Source organism: Martes martes (genome assembly GCF_963455335.1).
Source record: "Martes martes genome assembly, chromosome: 5".
NCBI classification, from domain to species: domain Eukaryota; kingdom Metazoa; phylum Chordata; class Mammalia; order Carnivora; family Mustelidae; genus Martes; species Martes martes.
This window is the reverse complement of record NC_137892.1, coordinates 117,494,993-117,522,208: the sequence shown is the minus strand read 5'-3', so window position 1 is coordinate 117,522,208 and position 27,216 is coordinate 117,494,993. Positions and strand designations below refer to the sequence as shown.

Below are 27,216 nucleotides of genomic sequence, written 5' to 3'. Positions count from 1 at the left end.
TGAGATCATGACCTGGGCTGAAGGCAGAGGCATAACCCACTGAGCCACCCAGGTGCCCTGAGTTATGGCTTTCTTGAGCAGGTTATTCCAATTACTCCTTTGTCATATCTCGCCAACAGAATAAAAGGACTAACAGGAGAAACACCAAAGGAAAATTCTGTCATATCACTGCTTGGGGAGCAACCTTAAATGTGTGAATAGAATCAATTTTCTTATTTTTCCATGTAATTGCTTGAAATCCTCACATGACAGGATGCCTGGGTGGCTCATTGGTTAAGAGTCTGCCTTTGATTCAGGTCATGATCCCAGGGTTCTGGGATTGAGTTCCACATTGGGCTCCTGGCTCAGCGGGGAGCCTGCTTCTCCCTCTGCCTGCCACTTCCCCTGCTTGTGCTTGTGTGCTTGCTCTCTCTTTCTCTTTATCTCTCTGGCAAATAAGTAAGTAAAATCTTAAAAACAAACAAACAAACAAACAAACAATCCTACCATGACTTACTGAAGCAAACTCAGAGTCTTCCATCACCCCTTGACTTATTCCAAACCCCAGGGCTAGCTTACTTAGCCTGAAGGGTTGTTAATCTTTGTTGGACACTTACTGAGGAGGGAATTGGAGTATGGTCAATCTTCTAGTGATATGATTTCTCATTGGAGTATGGTGTGGCTGGTGAAGCATAGTTCTGCAGCATTCTTGGGGGAGGCTTTGGCTCAAGTCTGGTCATATTCACACTAGGAACTTAGGCTTTCTTAGCTTGTCTTCACTTGCTCCAATCAAGGTTGTCAACAGCATCATCTGCTATGGGCTGGCTTCAAAGTCTCCCCCTTCTCCAGCCTAGAACACGGATCTCACTTTCTCACCACTGACCCCTCCCCTGGTGTGGGGCTGCTTCTTTCTCAAACCCTCAAAAGGTGGGTTTATTACATCCCTATCTAAGAACAGTTGAGTACTCTCACAACATCTCCCCCCAGCTTTTTAAAAAGATTTTATTTATTTATTTGAGAGAGAGAGAGAGAGAGAATGAGAGAGAGAACATGAGAGGAGAGAGGTCAGTGGGAGAAACAGAGTCTCTGGCGATCAGAGAGCCCGATGTGGGACTCGATCCCAGACTCCAGGATCATGACCTGAGCAGAAGGCAGTTGCTTAACCAACTGAGCCACCCAGGAGCCCCAACATCTCCCTTTTGAAGAAAGTTCCCATCAGGGATTTCTACCATAACATAGCCAGTAAGAAAGAAAAAGAAACTTAGCTCAAGCTCACTCTCTGGTAGACAGTCCTCTTATGGGCTCTCTCTCTACAAACAAGTTTCACAGGAAAGGTAGTGCAATGAGAAGATCATGAGCTTTAAAGTGCGAATTTGGATTTGGAGGCTGCATCAGATCTGTGGCATTGGACAGCTTATTTAATCTTCTCTGAGCTTTAGTTTCTTCCTCTCTGAAATCTTTATATATTACCCACCTCAGAGTGTTGTTATGCAGATTAAATAAGATGATGCACATAAAGCATTTAACACTGTGCTTGGCTTGGAGGTAGTACTCAATAAACTTTATCTAGAAGTAGTAGTAAGAGACGAAGGAGAAGAGGAAAAATGGAAGGAGGAAAAAGAAAATTGGACAAGTGGCTGAAATGGCAGGGGCCATAGCAGATAGACAGTCAGCACTCAAGGTCGCCCTACTGTAACTCCTGTATTATGCACCAGCAGCCATCCTCCCTATAACTTCTTTCTCTCAAAAGCAGAAATAATTGTAACCAGGGATTTCTCTCAGTTCCAGTGTCTTGGGTGCCATTTTGTCTTTGGGAGCTTCTATTTCTTGGCTTTCTCAGTAGATGAGAGTCCTCCGATGCCCTGAGCTGACCTTCTCAGCTGTGAGGCTTCAGTTATCCCCACCTCCAGGCAGTCCAATGCATCGTCCACATTCTCCCCACTAGGCCTTCCATGGGAACCCCAGCCGGCCTCCCACTCAGCTTCTCACAGCTGATCCTTCCTGTTTATGGCTTGGAGGCATTGGTGTCCTTGGGCCTACTTTCTGTTAGCTCTGTTCTGCCAAGGCTCATTGTAGGGATTAAGAGAGCTCTTCCTCAGAGCCTTAGGCCCTCCAGTGGGGTGTCTTGTGGGACTGGGGCCTATAGCCCAGGGATGACCCCAGTGACATAGCAACCAAAGCAACAGGAGTCAGGCATGTATTCCGCGCCCTGATTGGCCCCCTACTCTGTCCAGGCAGTGCCCCAGGGTGTGTTTCAAGGAAAATTGGCATTTATGTATTGAGCTCTTCTTGGCTCCTGTTGGTCAAAGAAGAATGCTGTGCTATGCGCTAATCTCCCCCATAAAAAAACAGAAGGAACTAGAATGCTCTGTGCTTCTCTAGGGTCTAGCAAACCCCAAGATTCAAGCAGACCACTGTTTTGCACCCTGAATCCAGGTGTGGATGTGATATTACTTGGTGCCTCCATTTCTCATGATATCTACCCAGACCCCAGACCCCATGATAATTAGAAAGTAGTTCCAGCATGTCTAGAGGTTGGGGGGAGGGGCACTCTCCCTTGCCCTCACTTACACATCAACATTAGTTTTGTCACCTTGAGCAAGTCATCTTCTCAATTTTTCAATTTGTAAACTGGCAAAATGGTAATGGTGGTTGTGATAAGATGACTTGTAGGCCCTTGGCACAGTACCTGGCAGGTAGTAAGTGCTTAGTAAACATTTGTTACTATTCTCATTTTTTGCTTGAATAGCTCTTTTAATTTCCCAAAGCTTTCACACACCTCTTACTTAAAATCTCAAGCCTAATGGAAACTCTTTGTGGGAAATCAATCTCACTTGACTGTTGACGAAACCGAGACACCGAGAAGTAGGGTGGCTTGACTGAGATAACACAGCAAGCCCAGATGAGGTCAGGTCTCCTGACTTCCAGGGTTCTCCCTCCTGGACCCGAGAGAATAAATCCAGGGACTTCATCATCTCCAGGCACAGCCCATATTCGAAAGTTTCCACAAGAAGCTTTGCTCCTCTGGCATACATTGATGTCTTGGTAAGAACTTGTGGTAAAATCTTATTCCTTCCTCAAAGTCAGGCTCAAATATGGATGATGTAAAGGAAATTCTCCAGCTCCCCAGGCTGAATTAATCCTTCTTGCCTTGTAGTTTGGACAAATATCTAATTAGGCACTTGATATCATACCATGACTGAATTGTCATTGGCCAGGAATTTTGTGAAGTAAAAAACAACGTCTTATGCATATTTGTATCCTAAATAGTTCAGAGTAGGTGTTCCCTAAATATCTACTGAATTAATTCTACTGATAATCGTGCCACTATGAGCCCACTTGATCTTATAGCAATCCTATGAGCTAGGTTCTATTATTGTCCCCATTTTTTGGACAGGAACACTGAAGTCTAGGGAATAATGAAATTATTACTTAACTTGTTACTTAACTTGGTGAGGTTATACAGCTAGAAAGTAGCAGGACTGAGGTTTGAATCTAGATCTTACCATCTTCAGCTCTGAGCTCTTAACCAGTTATTTCCAGGTTCTTGTGCCCATTCACATGGAGCATCTTCCTCCAGGTGACATATATCTATTCCAGAAGCTGTCCAGGTCTGCCTGCTGAAAGCAGAAGTAAGAAGGAGCTGGGGAGTTCTGAGCCGAGTGAAACAGAAGAGCCTAAAAAAGACTCATTTCCTCTGTATGAAGTTGAAAGGCAAATGGCTTCAACTCCTCTGAAGTGCCTCTCTCTGAGCAGCCCCATGGTTCAGCCACGTATGAGGTTGTAGCATGTTAGAAAGCCTTTGAGAAATGGTATCTCTTCTCTCGAAGTTGACCTTTTCCAGGGCCCATGAGCCAGCTGACCTTTGTATGCCCCCTCACCAACAGTGGCTGAGGGCTAACTCTTCAGTAAACATTCCTCACTATTGCTGCATTAAGTAAATGGAAGTTGCCAGTGTGCGATTGGGACCAGGAGTTAGATCTCCAGAAGGGAGATGCTACATGGAGAAATACCAGTGATAATTTAAGTGGGATTGAACCTATGGGGGCACATATAATGGATAGCCGGAGCTTCTGGGTTGGGAAGTAACGAAGAAAGGGCATGTGCTGAAAGCCTTTGGAGCAGGTCACATAACTCTGTCTGGGTATCAGGATCATCATGGAATGTCTCTTAACCCAGGTTCCTGGTTAAGATCAAGGAGAAGACCCATGGTTCCTGCCCAAGGCTCTCCAGTCTTTGGACTGGAAGGGGCTTTAGAGATTATCTAATCTAGCAAATATATAATTTTCATCTTCCCACTCCCCAGCCCTGTTTCCATAGCAATGGCAGATATTACTAACTGATGGCAGCATTCTCTCTGGAAAGGCCTAGATGCAGCCTCAGAATCCTTTAATACTTAGTGGTCTGTGTAATCATGGAGTTGTCCATAGAAGCCAACCACGACCTTTGAATTTTAGCTTAGTTCTCTCCACATAGTTCCTTCTTGGGAAGGAATAGGAGACTTGGGGAATCCTTCCTGGGAAATATAGGGGTTTGTGTCTTTGTTGGATATCACTTAGGATAACTTGGGGTCTTGGAAAGAACACTAAATCAAAGATATGAAGTCAGGATCTGGCCTCGGCGTTGTCACAAAGGAATTAAGTGATCTTAGGCAAGGCATCACCTTCCTGGATCTGTATGCCTTATCTGTAAAAGGAAGGGCTTGAGAGGAGTGCATGATTGCCATGGACCCTCTTTTAGTAGTGTGGCTATGTTGAGAAATAGCATGCCCTTGTTCCTAGGGGGCAGTGTCTATATGCCCCACATCACTAAGGGTAGACATGTGACAATCACACTTCTACTCTCCACTCCCATGCCCATAGCTTCCACTGGTAATATGGACCCTGTGTAGACTTGGTCTTAGAGTCATTTTCATTCTTTTTAGCAGGGGGTATGCAGGAAGCCACTACCAACTGAGGTTTGCAAGGAAAATGAAAACCATTTGCCATTTGTTGTGGGTTAAGTTGTGTCTTTCCAAAACTTCACGTGGAAGTTCCAATCCCTGGTACCTCAGAATGGGACTGTATTTGGAGACAGGGTCTTTATGGAGGTAGTTAAATTAATATGAGGTCAACAGGGTGGGCCCTAATTCAATATGACTGGTGTCCTTATAAGAAGAGGAAACTTGGGAGTTCCTGGGTGGCTCAGTGGGTTAAGCCTTTTCCTTCAGATCAGGTCATGATCTCAGGGTCCTGGGATCGAGCACCGCATCAGGCTCTCTGCTCAGTGGAGAGCCTGCTTCCTCCTCTCTCTCTGCCTGCCTCTCTGCCTACTTGTGATCTCTCTCTCTCTCTGTCAAATAAATAAATAAAATATTAAAAAAAGAAGAAGAGGAAACTTGGGCAGAACAATGTACAGAGGGAAGATGATGGGAAGACGCAGAAGAAAATGGTCATCTGCAAGACAAGGAGAGAGTCCTGGAACAGATCCTTCCTCATGGCTTTCAGAAAGGAAGTCCCCCTGCTGACAACTTGATCTTGGACTCCTAGCCTCCAGAACTATAAGAAAATGATTCTCTGTTGTTAAAATCACCCCCTTAAGAGTATTTTGTTATGGCAGCCCTCGCAGACTCATATACCATCCTTGCCTATATGGAATATGGCAGGAGAGAAGCAAACAAAAATACAAAATAATCAGAGCAGTTTATTTTGTCCTCATTCCCGTTGTCAAAGCCTGGCCTTGAAGACCTGGTGAGTTTGGGGTTTATTGTCAAGGAACTATAAAAGTAGAATGTGGAGAGCTATTCCCCTATTTCTATGGGCTTGAGTAAGCTTGAATTTCTCTGAACCTCATCTCCTCATCTCTAGAGGGAGATCTAGATTGAAGCAGATATTTTCAGATTCCTTCACAAGCATAAAAATTCTTCATTCAAACAAAATTTAGGCATAAATTTCATAGGTAAAACCTAAATAAAAATGAAGCTGTTGTGATGAGGTAGAAGTGTTGGGGAGGGGAGCGTCTTAAGCCTGTCTTCTCCTATTCCCTAGACTCTTAGCACAGCTAAAATTAAAAAGACCCCATCCCAAGTCAGACATTCTGCAAATCTGAGAGTCTAACATCTGAGTCTGTTGGACTGTGGGATGCTTGAGAGAGGAGCTATCTCTTAAGTAACTTACCATGATGCCAGGTTATACAGCAGGCACTCAATTCATGTGAAAGGAAGGAAGGAGGAAGAAACAATTGGGGGGAAAAAGGAAAGAATAACAGATGTTTCCAGAGAATTCTGGAGGTGGTCTGAGCAGTTCTGCATATTCATCTTTAAGACATTCTATTTTGTTTGCTTATAGGAGAAGTCTCCTGGAGTTCCCTAGCATTGGGCAGAGCCTGTTGGTTCACCTAGAACCTCCTCGCCTTTTCTAGGGACAAAGGCCACAAACTGAAACTAAATCAGGCACTGCAGAAATAGGGGTGGCTGGAAATGGACTAAAATCTCCCCAAAGCCGAGGGTTAAACCTTTCTTTTTCAGACCAGTTGGGGTTTACTGGCTGAGGGTAGAAACTGGGAGCCTGGATGCCTGGGGTTGGAGGTTGGTTTTCTTCTCAGCTCCTAGCTAAGGGTTTGGCATTTCACCTGCTAGATGGCGCTGTCCTCTAAGGAAAAACGCCGGCTCTGCTCCACTGGGGCTCAGTCCTGGAAACAGAACAACTGAAGTTGAAAGGAATTGATGGGCTAGAGGTAGAGGAGCTGGGAACCCCCCCTTCCCCCTACCCCACCCCCCCCATCCTCGCCCCCAGCGACATCTCCTTTTGTGGTGGTTCTGGTTTCCTTTACAGTTCTTATTTTGCAGTGTGGGTGTTTCACACACTCCATCTGAAAAGTCACAGGGCCTTTTGCTCCTAACAAAAGTGAGTGGGAAGTGTGTGTGTGTGTGTGTGTGTGTGTGTGTGTGTGTGTGTGCACGCAGTGTGAGGAGGGCAGGGATGGTCACTGAGGTTCTGCCCCAAGGCTGCAACTTACAAATGACACGTCCCAGCCCTGGTCTTTGACCTTGACTTAAATGAGATCAGTTGGAAAAAAACCCAGTCCGTTCTTCATTCTGCTCACCAAGCTGGACCCCTGAGATTCCTGGTGGCTTTCTTTACTCTGAAGCCTTCTCGCTCAGCTCCAGTCTGCGGGGACGAACGACATGTGGGGACTGAGACTCCCTTTCCCCAGGCAATGTTAGTGTTAGGCTGACAGGCTGGCTCCATCCGGGTCTGCATGTGAAATCAGGGCCGTAGCCTGCAACTACTCCCACTCTATCAGCAGCCAGAAGGAAGGAAAACAAAGATAAGGGGGGATGGAAACCAGGAGGGGACCCAAGAGGAGAGAGGGGAGGGCTGAGGAAAGGCAGGAGACAAGGGAACAAAGACCAGAGGTGAAGGGTGAAGGGGGTGGGGAGAGGCCAGAGGGACGGGAGGGACCAGGTGTCCGTAAAGAAAGGAAGGGCCGTATAGAGGAGCCGTGGTGGAGGAGAGAGGATGGACCAACGGGGGTCAGGGGAAGATGAGGAAGCTGGAATGGAGCTTTTAAATCTGTGCTAAAGCCGGGAAACTGCGCAGGCAGGGGGAAGGAGGCTGTGCCAGGCAAACAGGAAAACAGAGGGAGAGGAAGTCTAGTAATTAGAGAAAACCTGACCAAGGGCCTGAAAGGAGGAGAAAACCACTGCAATAGGGACATTGCAGAAAAGCAAGGCAGGAGACGGTGGCGAGGAAGCCTTGAAGCGGGGGGGATGGAAGCAAGGGAGGCAGAGAGCAGAGCAGCGAGGATGTGGAACAAGCAAAACACAGCACAACTGAGAGTGAGGGAACAGGGAGGGAACCATGAAAAGAATGCTCACCTTATAGTCATAAAAACTGGAATGTGTGTGTTTTGGCCTGCAGCCATTGTCCAGGAAACACAGTGTGGCTTTTAAGCACATTGTGGAGTGGTTGGTCCACACGTGAGTAGCGTGCCCTGGTCTGCAGCTTTGAAATGCAGCTGCTCTGAGCTGCCCACTTGGTGGCCGGCAGCCTGCTGTCGGGGACATCCGATGCAACCTGCTGTCTGTACCCAGGGTCATTCCTGCTCGATTTATGGTGCTCTAAGTTCAGACGCACCAGCTTCTCTTCCAGGGCAACTGCTTCGCTTTGGGGGCTGAGAGTTGAGATGTGTATCATGCCGGTGACCTGCTTGCTGTCTCCTGAATCAGTGGTTCCTTTGAGGATGTTTCTCAGTGGGGCTGGCTCTGCGAGGGCATAGTGGGAGGCACGTTAAAGGCAATTGAGGATGGATGTGAAGGCGAGGGCCCCTTGAGTCTGACAGTCATAATTCTGCTCCTAGTTTTTCCATTTTACTGTGTAAACCAGCATATATGTTTTAGTCTCTTCTAGCCTCAGCTGCTCGTTGTACAATTGGGCTCATAGTCTCACCGATCTCATAGGGTTCTGATGACACCTAAGGAGATGATCTGTGCAGCTGGCAGGGTGGCTAGTTCATATTAATGCTCACTAACTGCTAGCTGTTGTTCTTTGTATTATTATTCAAGACCAGATAACGCTCTGTGTGTGTGTGTGCACGCGTGTGCGTGTGCCCGTGCCTGTACGTGTTTTGGGGAATCAGTCCTTGGGGAATGCAGAGTACGGGCCTTAGATTTGAAGGTGTCTCAGCAAAGGAATGATTGTTTGTGAAGATAGAACCAGCAGTGACATGTGTGCTGCTTTGAGAAGTAAGGATACCATTTTGGTGACCAAAGCATGTATGAGATAGTAAGAAACTGGACTAGGGATTGGGGGAACTGAAAAAAATATAAAAGGGTATTTTGAGAGGCAGCCCAAACCTAAAGATCTTCATGATGGACAGGTGGTGGGAAAAGGACGTTTTACATATGACTTTAAGGTTTGTGGCCGTAGAACAAGGTCAGAGGGAGCTCTCAAGCTAAGAATGATTTTTTTTTTAATGTTTTAAAAAGATTGTAAAAAAAAAATGAAAACAAAGAAGAACCTGTGACAAAGACCATATGTGGTCTGCGAAGCCCAAAATATTTACTATCTGGCCCTTTATAGAGTTACCACAACTCGGTTCCACTTAGGGATCAGAAGAAGAGTGTGCTCCCAAATTGGGAAGCCTGGAGAGGTTTTAGACAGAGTGCAATGTCCCCAGAAAATTAGAGAATTGGGACTAAAGCATTGAAACCCACAAGAAATACTAGCTTTTGCTATTATTGAGAACATAGAGGCCCAGGGATGGAAATGAACATGACATATGCTGAAACAACAGTAAGATGGTAGATTGGTTTGGCAAATAACAGTAAACAAATCTCACTTGTAATTATTACCATCACTATTATGACTCTATTGCTGTCATTGGGACTTGGGGTCTGGTCTTGGGACCCTGGTGTTCTTAAAGCCTGAGGTTTGCTAAGATCCCTTCCAATTCTTATTTTTTGCCAATTTCTCCCTCCTTCCTCATTTCCCTTCCTTCCTTCCCTCTATGTGGAACATGCTTAATTCTCTTTGGCATTTCTGACAGCAGGGCCATTTCTTCTCCATCCTCTTTAAAATCCTGATCGTGTAAGAACCGGTTCTATTTTTCCCTTCACCATTCCCAGTGATCTCGCTTCCTTTGGCAGCCCCTCCCCCTCCAGGCACTTCCAACAAAAGAGTCAGGTCATTTTTCATGCGGTATCAGCCGAGTGTCAGCCTCCAAAGCGTTTGTCCTTGTTTCTCTGAGTGTCGGAAGTTCTCCGTCTTCCCACTAGGACTTTCTGAGAGCATGGAGTGGATCCCAGAATTTCTAATCCTTCCTGCTGCAACCGAGCCTCTTCCCACACTTTGTTTGAGAAAAAAAAAAACGATTGAGGAGGGGAAAAAGCCAGTGAAGGAGCAAGGCAGGCAGCCCTGGCCAGCTCAGGCTGGGGTCTGTGCTGCTGGACCAGCTGTGCCCTCCCTGTTACTCAGGGCTGTCTTGAGAGGCCAGTCAGGGGACAAAGATTAGGGTCATCAAGATAAGACAGAGAATATTCAAACTGGAAGCAAAAAGGGGCTGTTTTTCCAATAGTAAGTAATCAGGGAACAGGAGGATGTAATTTGCAGATTAGGAAAGTGAACAAAGAACATAAAATTAACTTTATAGCAAAGAGGAGCGCAGTCTGTTTGAAGAAATAAACCTCCATAAAGCATTACTGTTGATAAAATCAGACTGTTGATTTAAACTAAATAGGAAATATGACCAAATCAGGGAGAGGATGGGGGCTCAGTGGAAGCCGAAGTTGAAACTTCAGGCAGGAATGGAAGGGTGGGATGGAGGGACCTGATGGGGCATGGTACCCATGCTGGGGGAGAGAGGTAGGACCAGAGCAAGGATGTGTGTGCTAAGGGGCATTGAGAAGAGGGATGTGCCTCACCGGGATGCCTAAGTCGCCTTCACTTAGGGATTGTCTTCATTTGAAAAGTGGCATCGATTTCCAAGAACTGGTAAATAACAGATATGGTTTTGCACACATGCAGTCCCTCCCTACCCCTCTCCTGTTTTTAATTCTCAAATACCCACAAAAGCTCATTTGAAGCACTAGCAACTTCCTATTTGAACACTAGTAGAGACCTTCATACCAAAGCAGAAGAGTCCCAAAACAATGCCTTTGATCCTGAGGTGATTAGAACAGGGCTTCTGTCCCCTTCTGTCAGAGACAAGTTGATGAGACTAGGATAATGCTCCCACGGTGGATAGTGAGAAATCTAGCTCTGTGCTGGGAGCTGCCCTTTAGTTTCCCATGCCAAGCCTTCTTGGCCCCACATTGCCTAGCATGAGAGGTAGATTTATTGTTTTTACTGTCTTTGACCTGCTAAGGCAGGACTCTTCCCAAGACAGGTTCCGACAAGCATCCCTGTTTAGTAGTGTACTCAGAAGTCGCCATTTGCCCCTCCCAGTCCATTTTCCTCCCTTTTCTTTCTTGCTCCCAACCTTGGAAGCTGCATCTTGGAAATCCGTCATCTTCTGGCGTTCTGTAGAGTACAGCTTATGGGAGGTCCCGGTAGGACACAGGTAGGCTAGGAGAGAGAGAGAACAGAGCCTTATGGCCTAGATTCCCTCCCTGCCAGGTTGCAGGCTGGCAGTGCCTTTCTCTACCAAAGGTAAGAGTGAGTTCAGGGCACTGTCCTTGTCTGTTCAGGCACAGGGGGATTCATGGTACCCTTATAGCTGCTACACTTGGACTGCTTCACCATCCTTTGTCGGCTTCCTTTAAATGTGTCCTTGTGTTTAACAGTCCCTTCGTTAAGCTCTCTTCTAATGCCCCCATTTGAGTGTTGTACCATTCTTGTAGGCCTTTGAAGGATACAAGTAATGAGAGCTCCTACTTGGAAATCAGAAGGCCTGGGCTACAGCTGAGAACCTATTACAAGTTGACTATGGGACCTGGGCAAGTTGCTTCTGCTTTTGGCTTTAGTTTCTTCATCTATGAAATGGAGATGATGGTGAGACCATCTTTCAGTTAAAGCATGCTATAATTCTGTTTCCTCTAGGGGTGTAGTGGGCAGGGTTTAGAGGAAAATAAGCATTTTGAATCCTGGTTTTTATATTTCCTAAATGTGTAGCCTTGGCCAAGTCTCTTGATCTCTTTGAATCTTCGTTTGCATTTTCAGTAAAACATGGGAGGTAACACTTCCCTTGAAGTTGAGGGGGTACTCCCTTTGGCAGCACATACAGTAAAATTGGAATGATACAGAGGAGATTAGCATGGGCCCTGTGCGAGGATGACATGTAAGTTGAGGGGGAGGATTAAATAAAATTGCATGTTTGAAAGCAGCTAGAATCGCTCTCATTACATGGGAGGCATTCAATCCATGTTAGAACCTTTCTTTTCTTTCCTGGCTTTCTTAAAGGGAAAATGCCTGAACATGAGGGGAAAGAAATTTGTTGGCTCTGGAGGTTTCCATTCTTTCCACCTCTAATTCTGTTTATTTATATTTGTTTACATCTTAGCTCACAGACTCCAATTCATTTTTTCCTTCTAATCTGTCTGTCCTTGAAGATTTCTCCCTAGAGCAAGTCCTTCAAAAGGAGGGCAGGTCTGTGGTTAGCTGGAGGGAGGGAACTAGGAGCAGGCCTCAGGTACTATGCCACTCGGCTACCTAGTGTTCTGACCAGGACAAGGATTTTTTTCACAGCTCAGAGTTCTCTGGGATAGCTGACATATTTCAGGGACTTTACCTTTCTTCTTTATGCAGAAGTCACCATCATTAAGTGAAGGATTGAGCCTCTAATTTTTCATGGTAATCATTCATACCTAGATTTTAGGCCCAAAAGAGCTCTTGCTCAACCCAATCAATAGTCCTGTTCACCCCCAAACTTGCCATAAGTGATTTTATAAACACGTTTTTTAAAAAAAGTATATGGAGTGGGACTCTTGAAATTTTTGCTGGAAGTTTTAGTATTTAAGTGCATGACCTGCCACAGATAGGTCTAGATATGGGTAAAGCTGTGAGTGAAAGAAATCTTATTAGTACCTTCTTCCATTTACTCTCACTGTCCCCTTTTTTCATTTTAGTATCTCAGTCTTCAAGTACTCAACATCTGTAACTGCCTGTAGATGACCAGAGGCCCTTGTAGTCAAATAGACCCCATAATTCTAATCGAGTATATAAACTTATCTGTCTTGTGTCTGTCGGTACCCACTGAATGTTCTCAAATGTATGATAACTTGGTCCATTCTTTTACCCATTCATCTATTCAACCACCCACCCACCTTACCAGTCAACTGGAAAATACTGATTGGAGATGCACAAAATATGGTGGTAGGCTTTGTTTAATAATTTTAAAAAGTGTGAGTCACAGTTCCAGACTTAAGAAATATAGAATGTGTTTGCGGGTTCAAAACAAGTAAAAAAGATGAGAAGATAAGATAAGAAGTTCTCTCATAATACTAGTGCAAGCGAGGACTAAGTGTCCAAGAGACATTGTTGAGGCTCAAAGGAAAGAAGCAGGACAATGGGGCAGAGTAATAAGGACTGACTTTAGAGAAGATATGGGAATGGAGCCAGGCCTTGAAGGATGGGTAGAGTTTGTGTGAGTAGAAAGAAAAGGGAAAGAGAAGAGAAGGCTGGAGAAATGGGAAAAGTTAGAAGATAGAATTCTAAAAGTAGACCTATTTGGCTGGAGTAGAGCATTTGAGAAAGTAGTGGTGGTAAGATTGGAAAGGTTGTTTGAGACTGATTTCTGGAAAAGAGGCTAGAATGTGAAGCTGGGGAGCATAAGTATTTCCTATAGGTAATAAAGAACTCTAAACCCTTTTTCTAGCCAGAGAGAGGCATCAGTAGAAGTCTGCAGATTGATTTTGAGTATGGGGTGTTTGCATTATCTGTTGACTCACTGATTCACTGATTTCATGCAACACAAGTTTAATGAGCTCTCCTAAGTGCTTAATTCAATGATCATAGCTGGACACTAGTTATTATGTCCTAGTTCCTTCAGAAATCAAAGGAGTCCTTGCTTTGGGGAGAGCTTCTTAATTCATCATGACCAAATAGTTAACCCAGAGAGAAAGAATACAAATAACCACTACAGTTAATTCCTTTTTTAAAAAAAATATTTTTATTGTAAAATTAAACACAGACACAGAAAACCAAACCAAACAAATATGTGGCTTAGTGAATTATTATACAGTGAACACCCTTATAACTACCACCAAAATCAAGAAATAGAATTATAACCCTTCCACATGCCTCATCCTAACACAATCCCTTTCTACCTCCCAAAGGTCACCACTGTGACCTTTATAATAACCACTTTCTTGCATTTATTTATGGTTTTATCACTCAACTGTGTACCCCTAAACTCCATAGTTTAGTCTTGCCCATATGTTTTTTTAACTTGATGTGCCTTTTAGGTCTCTTTTAATCTATGGTCTCCTCCCTTTACCTCTTTCTTTTCTTTATCTGGTGACGAATTTGGGTCATTTGGCCTGTCAAGTTTCCTATAGTCAGATTTGCTGACTTCTTAGTCATGGTACAGTTCAATGTGTTCCTCTGTCTTCTGAATTTCCTGCAAATTGAGAGCTGAATCTAAAGGCTTGACCTGACACAGGTCTGATTCCTTTAACAAGGTTAAGATGGTGTTATGTCTTGTGTTGAAGCAGCTGCTCAGTGTCTACAACCATTAATTCATTGGGATTTAAAAAATAGTAATATTTTAATTCTACGTTTTCTTTTAATTATCACCTGGGATAATTTTATCAAGAGACACTTCCCCTCATCTATTATTCTGTTACCCAGTACTGTAACTCATATAGGATAGGTAGGAAAAGGTTTGATTATTTCCTTCTTCTACCCAATTTTCAAGATGACAATTGGATCATTGTTTCCTCAGAAGGTGACCGATTAATATTTCTTAAATATATGTCATAAACTCTTGAATTTGTTTACATTTATATTTGATGAGTTTCAGTCTATCATAAAACTCAAATCTTTGGCCAGTGGAAAACTCTTCAAGGTGCTTCCTGAGTTCTTCTGACATGACTCTAGTAGTCTTTGACAGCTTCCTTCTAACTGCATGTCAAGATGTACCAAACTCATCATAAACATTTCCTGCCTCAGACCTGGAATTAGTCATTTCTCCAAGAAATCCTAGTTTAGTTCAAGGGGATATGTCATTTGAAGATCAAATCCGAATGCTATTCGGTTGACTTTTGTTTTTAAGTCCTTTTAATGGAAAGAGCTGGGATAAACAATTACCCCATGAGTTCATACTGATATTTCTAATTCAGATTCATATCTACAGAATGTTTACTGAACATCTATTATCGGAGTAGTTCCTTTCTTTCACCAGAAAATCCTTTAAGGCAGGGGGGATGGTAGAATTAGAATATCCCATAATTAGCATTTGCTTTTTTAGACTTTACATATACAACTTTATCAAGATAGTAATATTCATACTATCACTGACATTATTGTTACTGAAAGTAGATTAAATGGTTTTTTTTTGCATATGCTGATCATCTCCCCATTTTTTAATGGTTGTAGTATATTCATACTTTGAATCATATACTAGAGTCTCTACCTTTTAACCCTCATTTATTCTTTTATCTGCAAGTAACTGTATATCTAATATTCTAATATATACCTGTCTGAAACTTGTTCCTTAGTAGACTCCTTAGGAAGGGCTCCTGGGAATAATATTCTCAGTCTTAACATGTTATTAGCAGTTTGTGAATTCCTGGATAAAAAAATCCTTAGTTCACATTTTCTCTCCTTGAATATCTTAAATACATTACTCTAATTTCTTCTGGCAAAAAGCTTTGCTGTCAAAAAAAAAAAAATCTAAGGATAATTTAATTTGATTTCCCTTGTAAGTTATATGCTCCTTTTTGCCTAGATACCTAATTTTTTCCCCTTTTCTTTTAAATACAATATTTTTTTTCCTAGAATATCTTGGTTTTTGTCATTCTGGGTTAATATTCTCAGGTACATGGTATGCTTTTTTCAACATATAGTTCAAATCATCTTTTATATTAGGAAAACTTTATTATATTACAGTTTTTGATATTTTCTTTGTTCTCTTGAGATTTTTCTGTTCCCTTGGTTGCTTTTTCAGGGTCTCCTAATAGTTGTATATTGGATCCTCTTTGCCTATCTTCCAGTTAATTCTTTTAAATGTAAATTCCAGTTGTTTTGATTTCATCATAATTCATAAGCGGTCTGGGCAAGTGGGCTTATTTCTAAACTGATTTGGGGGTAATGGCTGACCATGGCCTTTTATGTTATTTTCTTTGTATTGAGGGGGCATTGAGAATCTGAGCTGTAATCCCCAAAGAACAGTGTGTATTTCCAGTAGAATAGTAAGCCAGTAGAAAAGACAGTTTGGTGTCCTGAGACTCATTGTCCCTCAAATCATACAGCCTAAAGATCTGAGATTGGTACGAGATGAATACTCTACCTTTTATGGAATTCGAAATCCTTTCTTTGGTTCTTCTAATTACTAAAGCCCATTAGGCACAGAAAGCTTCACTTTCTTCAAGCATATAAATTTAAGGAAATTTCATTTATTTGTTTCCCTATAGAACCTAAAATAGCAATGATGAGAATGACTCTTGATGCAGGGGGAATGATAGGAGCAAATGTATGGAAGCCAGTTTGAGCAAAAATGGTTTATGGTTTAATAGGATAATTTTTAATGGAGAAGGGATAAAATAATTATCTTCAGCATCCTGTGTTCTGTGTGGTTCAAGGAAAAATCACTCATTATAATAGTGTGAAGTTGCTGACCCACATGACCTGGACTTTTGTTTCTGAATTACAAATTTAATGGCTTAAACAATAAAGATTTATTCTCTTACAGTTTTGAAGGTCAGAAGTCCAAAATGGGGTAAGATCAAGTGTTGGCAGGGTTCCTTCTGAGGCTAGGGGAGGAATTTGCTTCCTGGCCTTTTTAGCTTTAGGTGGCCCTCAGTATTTCTTTGCTTATGGCTTTTTCTTTCCATCATCAAACTGTATCATTCCAATCTCTGCCTCATCACATTGCTTTCTCTCTGCCCCCAAATCTTCCTTTGTGTTTTTGTTATAGGGACACTTGTGATTACATATAGGGTCCACCCAGATGATCCAGGATATTCTCCTTATCTCATAATCCTTAACTTAATCACATCTGCAAAGTCCCTTTTGCCATACAATGTAAGATTCATAGGTTTTGGGGATTTGGACATGGATATATTTGGGCAGCCACTATTTAGCCTAACATATGCATAATCTTTTTATACCAAGGAATCTCTAATGACAGAGGGAAGTAAACTCATTTCCATGTTGGTGATTGAGTTGCAGCTCAAAACAGTCTCCTGGAAGCCTGTGGTTTCTTTGAAGACTAGCATTTTACCTTAAAGGTGTTTGAATTTTGTAGAGTACTCTACACATATGTTTGCTAGCCTAATTTCCTGCAACAAAAGAAAAATTGGTCTCAGAAGATGGGCCACGATGCTTCCATGGCTGTAAGAAGTCTGGAATACTGCCTTACACCCTGGTAGTAACTGTATTTTATTTGGATGGCATGACATGACATCACAGGAAAGAGTGCGAATTAAAAGGTGTCATTAGCTTCCACTACAATTGACTCAGGTCTAGCTTGATAATCTGGAGGGAGAGGATCCCCAGTAGATTCTGATTTTCTCTTGCTCAGAATCCCCAATCATGCCTGAGTCCCATGAGTGAGGCAGGAAGTCTCAGTGGGGCGTGAGGTAAAGATGGCAAGTCACACTTGCCCTTCAATGAGAGTGAGTCCCAGGAGATCATGGATACCATCTACCCTACAGTGTTGGGTCAGGAGCTGGTTCTCATGAATGCTCATCTGTGGATTGAGATTCCTTGTTTTCCTCACCCAGGGCCCATGGATGATCTCTCTTTCCTGTCACAGGTCTTACCATGCACAGAGTCAGTACTCTAGGCCTGATTTCTACTAATGGAAGAGGGAGGAGGCTTTTTTTTTTTTTTCTCCTATCCTGAAGCTCTTTGCATGACAGGCCATGCATAGTTATTATGCCCACTTTCTTTGAATCCTTCCTCTCCTTCTACCCCCAACCCCTTCTGCTCTGTAACTGCTCAGGGTCCCAGGACAGTTGAAATTGGGGCACCTGGGGTGCTATTTTTAACTTCTTCACACAGCACAGCTGAGGACTTGGCCCCCACACAGTTGCATCCACCCACTGTTTCTTCCTCTCGGAGGATGCAGACAGAAAACCAATGCCTGTGCCTGGAGTGGAGGGGGCATGGGAGGCAGGAGGCCCAGTTGTTTTCTAACCACCTCCTGGCCCACCCAGCTCTGCTTACTGCAATGTGTAGTGTGGCAATACGACAATTCATAAAATGTGACATTCGTGTGTGTGGCACACTGCTGTGAGCCTGTTTTATTCTATGATAAAGACTACATCTGTCAGGCTATATTGGCTCATGTAGGGGTCAGGAAGAGAATTATATCGCCCAGAATTGCTCTCTCCTTTCCTCTTACTAGAGGCAGACATCTCTTCCCTTCCTCCAGAGCCAGTTGAGAGGCCCTCTCTCGGAGGGACGGAGTGCACAGAAATCTATCTACCCACTGGGTGGATATCCTAGTATCAGGAAAAGGATGGGTCAACTTCAGATGATTTTACTCTTTAAGGGACTTGCCCTAGAATGTCAGAGACTCTCTGTGACCAGTTAACAAACTGATACATTATATCTATATGTCTGTGTACACACACATATATACATATGCACACTTACAATATATGATATAATGTATAATACATATTACAATATTACACATATTTGTGTGTAATACATGTATATGAGGAATTTTTTTGACTGATTTTAGTTTTGAAACTTTTCACCAGGCATTTTTGTTTCAGTTAATCACGTTTCTATTGCAGCCTGGGGACTTTTTAAAACATTTCTAGAACCCTCTATCTTGCTCCCAAAGGCTTAAGCATTATTTGATAATTAGCCTTCACAATTATGTTATACGTTTTGGAGAGAAGTGTGGGTTGGGGGAGGGTGGGAGGAAGAAAGTTGTGTGTGTTAGTTAATGTGGGAGGAATGAGGGTTATTATCTGGGGATTGGAGGAATGCTTATGAGAGAAAGAAGTTCACTCTGTCAAAATTGTGTTGGTTGCCAGTTCTCTGTGAAACCCTCACTTAGACACAGAGAAGGATGGGGGTAGGGGGACACTGGAAACTTTCTCGCCTTCCCTAATTAAAATGATGCCAGAAAACAAGATCCACATAGAGGCCAGCTACATGCCACTTAAAAAGAAATATGCTTCATTACAGTTTCTCTCCATTTCCTGGAACTCACAATGGAAACATGAAAAAGGAAGAAGATTTGTCGAAATCCTGGGAAGAGCATTTTGGTACTCACCCGCCTGTTAACTTGGTATCACAATAAAGTACTTGCTGCTAAAATGACAGGTTTTCTCTCTTTCTTTCTGCCTTGTGTTCACATACGTTCTGCCTCTCCAAGTCCACACATTCACATTAGCAAAATACACTACCCTGTACTCTTGAAGTCTATTCCTTTGACTCATCCTCTAGAGGAAACCATCACCTTTTCCTCTTCAAAAGGTATGTTTTCCCTGTGTTTTCATTTTATGAAAATTATTGTATTTTCTTCTTTTTTAAGGGGAAAATTTTGTTTTGTTGATTGGATCAGATTTCAACAAGGTTGGGTATGGGGCTGATTTTAAAAGTGAGAGAGAAAACGAGAGAAGGGACTGTGTGTTGCACTGTATGTTGTGTGTGTAAGTACACACAGAGAGCCTGAGCATTCTTGGGCAAGAATTACCCTCAGGGAGAATATTAAAGTAGATGAAGATGTGTGCTAAGGACCACTTTTTCTTCATCACTTTTATTCCAAGTCCAAGATGTTAGAGGACCACAGTACTTAACCCAAGCTACAGTGGAATTCCAGGCAATACCAGACAATGGGAAAAGCTTTTCTTATTTGCTTGTTTACCTGCAATTTATTATTATTATTAGCTTTTCATTGGGAGGAAGGGTGAGAGAAATTACTGAATTTATGGGTTCTTCTAGAATCACATTACTTATAGTTTGAGGTTATGTATATATGCTTGAGGTTAGTCATGCTAAATGGTTTTCTCTTGGTCAGAGCAAAAAGCCTGCTGAAGGGCAGGGTTTCCCAGTTTAAAGACATAGGAGCTATGACTGTGAGGGAGAATGAGTGAACCCATCTGAGTGTTAGACAACTGGGAGTGAAGGACTGTGCAAACAGGGGACCACACCACCCAACCTCAGCCATTGCTGTTGGGCAGGAATGTGAGCCCAGTGCTGTCAGACCATTGATTTGTTTTTTTTCTGGATTATTGTGTGAAGTCTCATGGTTTAAAAATGCTGATCACTCTTCAAATTAAGGGGGAAAAAAAAAAACACCAAAACACCCTACCAGCCAAATAAAACAGATCAGATTTCTGGATGTCTCTGCCACAGAACAAAGAGGGTTAAGAGCATTATGGTCCATTAACATGCCACATGACCTTGGAAAGGTTTGCTTACTCATTTTTAAACCAAATGATTGGGGTAGATGAGCTCCCCTGGTTTTTCTTCCTTGGATCCTTCCAGATTTTTGGACTCTTGAGTTCTGTGTTCTAACCGTTAAGATCCCTTCATCTCCTACTACTTCATGAAGAGCTGGGTAGATGCCCAAAAGAAGAAATGAGGAAAAGAAACATATAGATGAGGGTCAGAATGGATTAGGTAATAGGAGATACTGCCTGCTCATGTGCCACTACATGCTTTTGCAGAAAAGCCTTCCTTTGAGTTATTTATGATAGCCATCTTTCCCTCCCCTTAACACCCATAGTCCTTTTCCCGCCCTCTCCTTCAACAAGTAAGTTCATTCAGTGTATTTATTAGTTGCCTGCCTGGGGCCATTAGTATATACCTTTATGGCTCCCATCACTTTCCCACTTGCAGTTATTTGAATAAAAGGATGGAGAAAACTTTATTCCCCAAATTCCCAGAATACCAGGGAAGGAAGACTGGCCTGTAGGTTGTGCTAGCTATGAGAGAAGCAGGGTGGGCTTACACTTCACAGAGGAATGTACATAGTGAGGCAGGTCATCTTTTAGAAAGCCCAGACTTTGGGAGCCAGAGGAGAATGAGGTAAAGGGGCACCAAGGTGGCAGAAAACTGTATGTGTGTGTGATGTCATCCCCTCCACTCATCTCAGTTCTTCCACTCATCTCAGTTCTTCCACAAAATCATGAGATACTGGTGCCCAATCATAGCAGCAGGCTTAAATGCATCAGCAGAGAAGGAAGGCCAGGAATTTGCAGAAGTCATAGGGCAAACTATGGATTCCAAGAAGTTATGATATTGTCTGAACCAATTTTGAGTTCGGGTGAGCCCCCTAGGTAACATCTGGGTATACGTGGGTACATTCAGGCATGTTATCGCCTTGGTTAAATTGTGAGCATTTTCAGAACAAGATCCTTATCAAAGTTGTTTCTGTAGGTTAAATGCAGTCAACACAGTGCTTTTGCACACAGCAGATTCTCAGTAAATACTTGCTGACTGACTGAATGACCAGTCGAATGAATGAATGAGTAAAGGAGAGAGCTATCAACTCCAGTCTTTGAATGGGAAATGCAGGCCTTGCATGGATAGACAGACACGAAATAAAGCAATCTGGAAAGGGTTAATTTCTGCCTTCAGCATTCACAGGAAGGATAATGTATGCTGGGGAGGGAAAGCATTAGTCTTTCCCTTTTGAAACCCCCGAAAAATTTGTCTGAAGCATGTATTTAAATGGGCAGCATACAGGTGTTTTCAGAGCTGCTGCAGCCCCAGAGAAGGCCTCAGGGCAAACCAGAGAAGACGATACTTGGTAACGAGAAACACTCCTCAGCTACTCTGCATGCTTCAGTGGGAAAATGCAAATCAACTCATTTCCGCTTTTGAGGACAACTTCAGATAAAGGGGTCCCCGGGCAAAGTAACCCCTTCAATGTGCCTGGCTGTCTTTCCCCATTGCTATCTTTTCCTGCACTACCTGCTGTGTGAGCTGTAGGGGGTGGGGAGGGGGCTGTGGATTGGCTCTACAGGAGATGAGAGAGGAGATGCATAGTAATGAGAAGCTGAGGGAGGAGAGAGAAGGAAGGGGGCGTTCGTGGGTGGGTGCAACTTTGTGTAAAAGGCCTTGAACGAGGAGGTGGAATTACCTCCAGTTCTGTCTCTGTGGCCACCAGCCGAGGGTGACCTTGGGCAAGAGGTGGGATTCACAGACAGTCACATCTCAAGTGAATGTTGAAATCATTCCAATTTCATCATCTGGGTTTTTTTCTTGTTGTTTTGGTTTTTTTTTTGTTTTTGTTTTTCCCCCCCACATTGAAAACCTGAGATCTGAGGTATCAGTGCAGAGTAAGTAGAAGGCAAGGATTAAAATCCAGGTCCCCCGGCTGCCAAAACAGAGTCCCTCCACCCATCCGGAGTGTCATGCTAAGAGGTGGCTGGATCAACAGGCGTGGGTTTCCATGTTTCATAATTTGGATGTGAATATTTGGTTGTGTCTCAGGGCTCAGTTAAGATTTTAAAGATCTGAATAACTCAAAAAATTGTGGTGACCTTCCCTCCTCCCAATTTAGGTGAATGAAAATAAAAACCAGGCAAAACTGCAATTGAATTACAAGAAAGTAGAATAGAGAATGATTCTTTTCCATGACGACTACTCTGATAAATTCCAAATAGCAAATTTGACTTAAAATTTTTATTTTGGATGCTCTTGTTTCACCAGTGTGTCTCAGGCACATGCTTTTTTTTTTTTTTTTCCTTATTGGGAAATCCTGTGTATGGATCTCAAGTGTCATGAGATACGTAGTTTTGAATGAATGCATGAGAGGGTTGTGTGAACACACATTTGGGCAATTGCTATTTTGTGTTTATGTGGTTTTGTAGGGTATTAAATGCATATGGGTTTTCTGGGTGAATATGTATGTATACATATGCAGTTTTCTCTTTTCTCTTTCTATGGAGTGAGGCAACCTAATTGCTAAAATTGGTAGGCTCTAGTTTGCTAAATGAGATGACATTTGTCAAAGAGCCTTTCACATGGCCTGTATTCATTGCACGGTTACTTTTTCCTCACCAAGTAAAAGATAGAACCACTCCAAATGAATCCCCATCTAAACTTGAAGTAGTCTGAGTTAGAAAAGCATCTGGGACCTGAATTTTTAGAGAAAGTTGTGTATCATAGGAGTCAAAGATAGGGCAGGTCAGTTTCAGGCATTATAGATTTTCATAATTTGCTTTTTATGGGTAGAGGCAAGAGTCAATCAGCTAAGAGTTAACTGTAGTTTTTCTGTGTGTACATATTAGCAACTTACGTGTAAGATACATCTATATATCTCTACCTATATCTCTGTATCTGTCTATGTAGACACACACATACATACACACATTGCTTCATATTGGTGGCCTTTGGTTTGGCTCTCCAGGTGCAGGAGGTAAGAGGGTTCCTGCACATCTTGGTCTGTAATCCATAACCTGGAGTCAGTGTAACCCCTGCTTGATTCCTATTTGCTCTAGAGACTTTGGCCTCCTCTGGAAAGAAGTTTCTGCATGTTAGCGTGAGATACTCATTCAAAACAAAGTCGGAAGTTATATTCCCAGTGATCATCACAAGAGTGGGAGGAATTCACTGCAGGGCACCCTACATTTTTTCTCCCAAGTAGCTTTCTCATCTGTCTTGCTATGTGAGTCTCAGAAGAGTATCCTTTTTTTTTTTTTTTTAAAAGATTTTATTTGTTTATTTGACAGAGAAAAACACTGAGAGGGAATATAAGCAGGGGGAGTGGGAGAGGGAGAAGCAGGCTTCCCACTGAGCAGGGAGCCAGATGTGGGGCTCGATCCCAGGACCCTGGGATCATGACTAGATCGGAAGGCAGACACCTAATGACTGAGGCACCCAGACACCCCAGGAAAGATGATCTTTTCTATGCTAGTGTTTGTTGAGTCTTCAATGTAGGCCACTGGTTCTCAGGGGTGGCAGTTTTGCATACCATATTTACCTTCCCTTTCCAAAGGGTGTTTGGGAATACTTGGAGACAATTTTGGTTACCAAAACCAGGAGAGCAGGAGTGCTCTGGACATCTTGTGGCTAGAAGCAGAGATGCTGCTAGAGCACAATGCAGACACTTTCTTCCACCCAACAAAAAATGAGCTGCCCCCAAATGTCAGTCATACTGAAGTTGAGAAACCCTGGTGAATGCCAAGCTCTCTGTTCCTTCATGACAGGCAAGTTTCCATTAACTTCTCACAGATCCAATGGGCTAGGTACCGCTATCCTCCCCCCTTGAAAGTGAAAGGTAATATGGCATGGAGAGAAGAAATGACGTGACCAAGGCCACTAAGGCCCAGGTGCAGGACTGCGCGTAAGCCAGATCCATCTTCCAGACTGTTTTAAGCAGCACTCTGTGCTGCAGACATCCCTATCTGTGTTTGACCGGCATCCCAGAGAATGAGCTATTTCTACTCAGTACGCTGCAGCCCGCACAGATACAGGTGACTTGTTCCTGCCCAGGAGAGACCAGTCTAGATTTTGTCATTCTCTTTTACCAGCTGGTGTATTCTGTGCCAAATGTCACCTGTAGAGTAAACTTTGTCCCTGTTTACCCCCTCATTTCCTTTCATTTCTTTGCCTGGACCTCTTGCTTTTGCTTTTCTCAGACTGCAATAATCTAGCTCGCCTTCTAAACTATAACTATAACCCCTTTCTTAAAGAGCCATCCAAATAGCTGGAGGGCCACCTTCGCTGATGGCTAACGGGATGGTTATCCTGGGGGACAGAGTGTTGACGATTGCCACTGGGCCGAAGAAGAGGACAATTTCCTCTGAAACAGGACAGTCCCTGACATTCATTTTTAAAAATGTTTGATGAAATTCTCTGGCTGTCCAGAGGCTAGGAAAACAAAAATAAATCTGAATTTCAGTTCCAGATTGTGCCAAGATTTCACAGGAAAGCTTTCTTCCACAAAAGCCTTCTGAGAAATTCCTTTATCAGGAGAGAAAAGCATTCCTGGAGATCTCATTAGGTAAATTACTCTCAGATTAACATATTTTATTAATTACCTATTATGAGACCCCCAAAGCTAAACAATCATAAAAACAACAAAAAGAAGTAAATATAGTTCCCAGTGACTAATAGATGCCATAAAAGACATAATCAGTAAAATCAATTATATGCATTATTATAATGAAAGGTACAGTTAGTGCTTTAAAAAAATAATTAGGTTATTGGCTAAGAGGAAGCTAGCCCCCCTTCATTACCCCTGGAGCAAGCCCCGGAGGCTTCACTCAAAGGCTTTTAGTATAGAAATCATTGGTTTTATTGGCCAGGCAAATTAGTGACTCCATTAGCTTCACCAGTGGGGGACCCTGGTTTTCCTAAGTCACCAGGTGCTTTTGATCTGGTTGTACATTTTCTCGAGTGGAAAAAATAGGGGGTTGGAACAATGCATCAAAATGGGTACAAAATATCTGCCGGCCTAAATGTGTGGCAAGGGGTAGGAACAAAGGCAGAGGAAGTAAAATGGGGGCAGGTGGTGGTTTGGCTGTGTGTGGACTGGGGCACGGTGTGCATAGTCTGTGTGCCACATGTGCGTGCCCGCCCAGCGCACATGTTTGTGCCACTTGAGAGCTTATCAACATTTCCAAACCTCTGTCCAGAGCTCAACTTGCCTGTCTTGCTTTGTATGTAAAAATATTCCACTTAAACCTGTAGCCCAGCTACCTCCAAAGTGCCAATAAATAATATATGCAAAGTTTTTTTTTTTTTCTTATCAATATAAAGAAACGCAGAGTTGTGAGGCTGGTGAAAACTCGCATTAGACAATGTAATGAAGCAGGAATTAGAACAGCGTAGTTCCTCTGGCCATTATAAATGAGGACGGCAGCTACCTGGAGAATGGGAAAACTGATGAGTACAGTCTGTTGGGGAGAGCAGGAGGAAAATTTCCCTCAGGAACACATTTCAAATTACTTATTTATGAACTGATGAACTGGGAGACCACCTATCGAGACATCGGGGTAAGCAGACTGCTGCAGACAGCTACAGAACTCCAGCTAATTGTGCGGCTGTTTTCTGTTAGAACTCCTGCTATCCAGCTGGGCTTTGGAGGCAGGAAATTTAGGCTATGACTAGAAGTTACGCTTTTCCTCTTTCTTGTCCGCATAAATATATACATACATATTTTAATCCGCTTGAATCGGTTTGGTGAGGGCCTGGGAAAAAGCCGCTACAACCGGCCCGGGGAAGGGCTGAGGTGGAGAGGAGGTTTGGGTGTTGAAAGGTTTAGCAGGTTATGCCCCACCATCTGAGAGGGAATTGAGTTCGGGGCTCCTGTGTCAGCTCTCAAAAGACTATTGGATCAGGCCATGGAGAGCCACATCTTCCTCCTTCCCTTCCCGGTAGGTCAGCGTCCTCCTCCCCCTTCTCAACACCTTTATCGCCATGGCGACAGGGTATTGCATGCTTGCTCCGTGCTGGGCTTTCTGCAGTGTTTTACATGAATGATCTCATTTTATCCGCATGAGACACTATGAAGTAGGTACATTGTTGTCCGCATCGCACAGGTAAATAAACCGAAGGATGAGGGAAGTAAAGCAACTTGGGCAAGGCCATGAGTCCAAAGCCATCTGATCTCATGACTCAGCCTCCTAATCACCTCCTGGGTGATTGTAAATGTTCACGGAAGAGAGGAAGGAGCATCTTCCATTGGGGAATGCTATGGGCTTATGCTCTGAGTTGCAGGCTGCATGGTGAGGGGAAAGGAATCAGACAATCAGGGAGCCAGGGGTGTTGTTGGGAGACAGTGTAGCTGACTGGTTAAGAGCTAAGTCCCTTAGGGATTTTTATTATTACCGCCATTTTACAGATAAGGTAACCGAGACTCCACAAAGTGCTGCAAACTTGTCCTAAGTCACATATGTAAGTTACAGAGCTAGGATGTGAACTGGGTCTAGGCTGTGAGCTTCCCACTAGGTAGACTAGCTCCTTGAGGGGAGGGTCTAAATCTTATTCAAGCTTTAATTCCCAGTACCTGGGAAAATACCCTGGGTAATGGGTCCTCAATACATATTTGCTGAAATGAATTTTCAGCTTTAAATTCAGCAAGCTTATGGAGTTCTTGCAGAGGTCCCCATTCCTTGGCCAAAACTGCAATAATAGCAGCATATCATATTTATTGACTATCTAACTGTGTGCCAGGCCCTGTGCCATGCCAGTACACGATCATCTCATTCAATCCTCAGAACCCGATGAAACTGGTATTTTTCTCATTATCACCTCTAGATTATATTGAAGGCAATGAAGCTTGGAGATGTTAAGTCAGTGGTAATCAACTGGGAGTGATTTCCCTCCCCACTCTCCCAACAAAAGGAACAATGGACATTCTGAAGACAGCCAGGGTAAGGAAGGTGGGCAGGTGTGCTATTGGCACCTTAATGAGTAGAAGCTAGGGTTGTCATAAACATCCTGCAATGCACAGGGCACCTTCCTACAACAAAGAATATCCAGCCCAAAATATCAATATTGAGATAATCCGGGTTAAGCGCTTGCCCAAGCTGTTAAGTAGCAGAGCCAGGATTCAAATTCCCTATCTGACTCCAGGGCCTGTGTGCTGATCATCTACTGAACAATTCTCCCAGTCCCCCTCTGCTTGGACACCCTATGGTTTGCTCGGAAGACACAGTTCCATTATAACATGAATGGG

The 27,216-nt window shown here is 43.2% G+C and overlaps 1 protein-coding gene across 23 annotated transcripts in view; it reads left to right on the top strand.

Annotated features, from left to right (window-relative positions):
* LOC308343878 (uncharacterized protein) overlaps nucleotides 1-27,216 on the top strand; it is a 391,106-nt gene that overhangs the window by 235,322 nt on the left and 128,568 nt on the right. For 20 of the 23 annotated variants that reach the window (XR_013966916.1, XR_013966917.1, XR_013966918.1 and 17 more), the window contains one exon: nucleotides 18,765-18,892. The exons of 1 other annotated variant lie outside the window; for it this stretch is intronic. The gene's annotated coding sequence lies outside the window, so the exon portion shown is untranslated. Of the gene's footprint in view, nucleotides 1-18,764; nucleotides 18,893-27,216 lie in introns of those variants that run through there. 2 more of the 23 variants (XR_013966936.1, XR_013966937.1) reach the window with 1 other exon arrangement.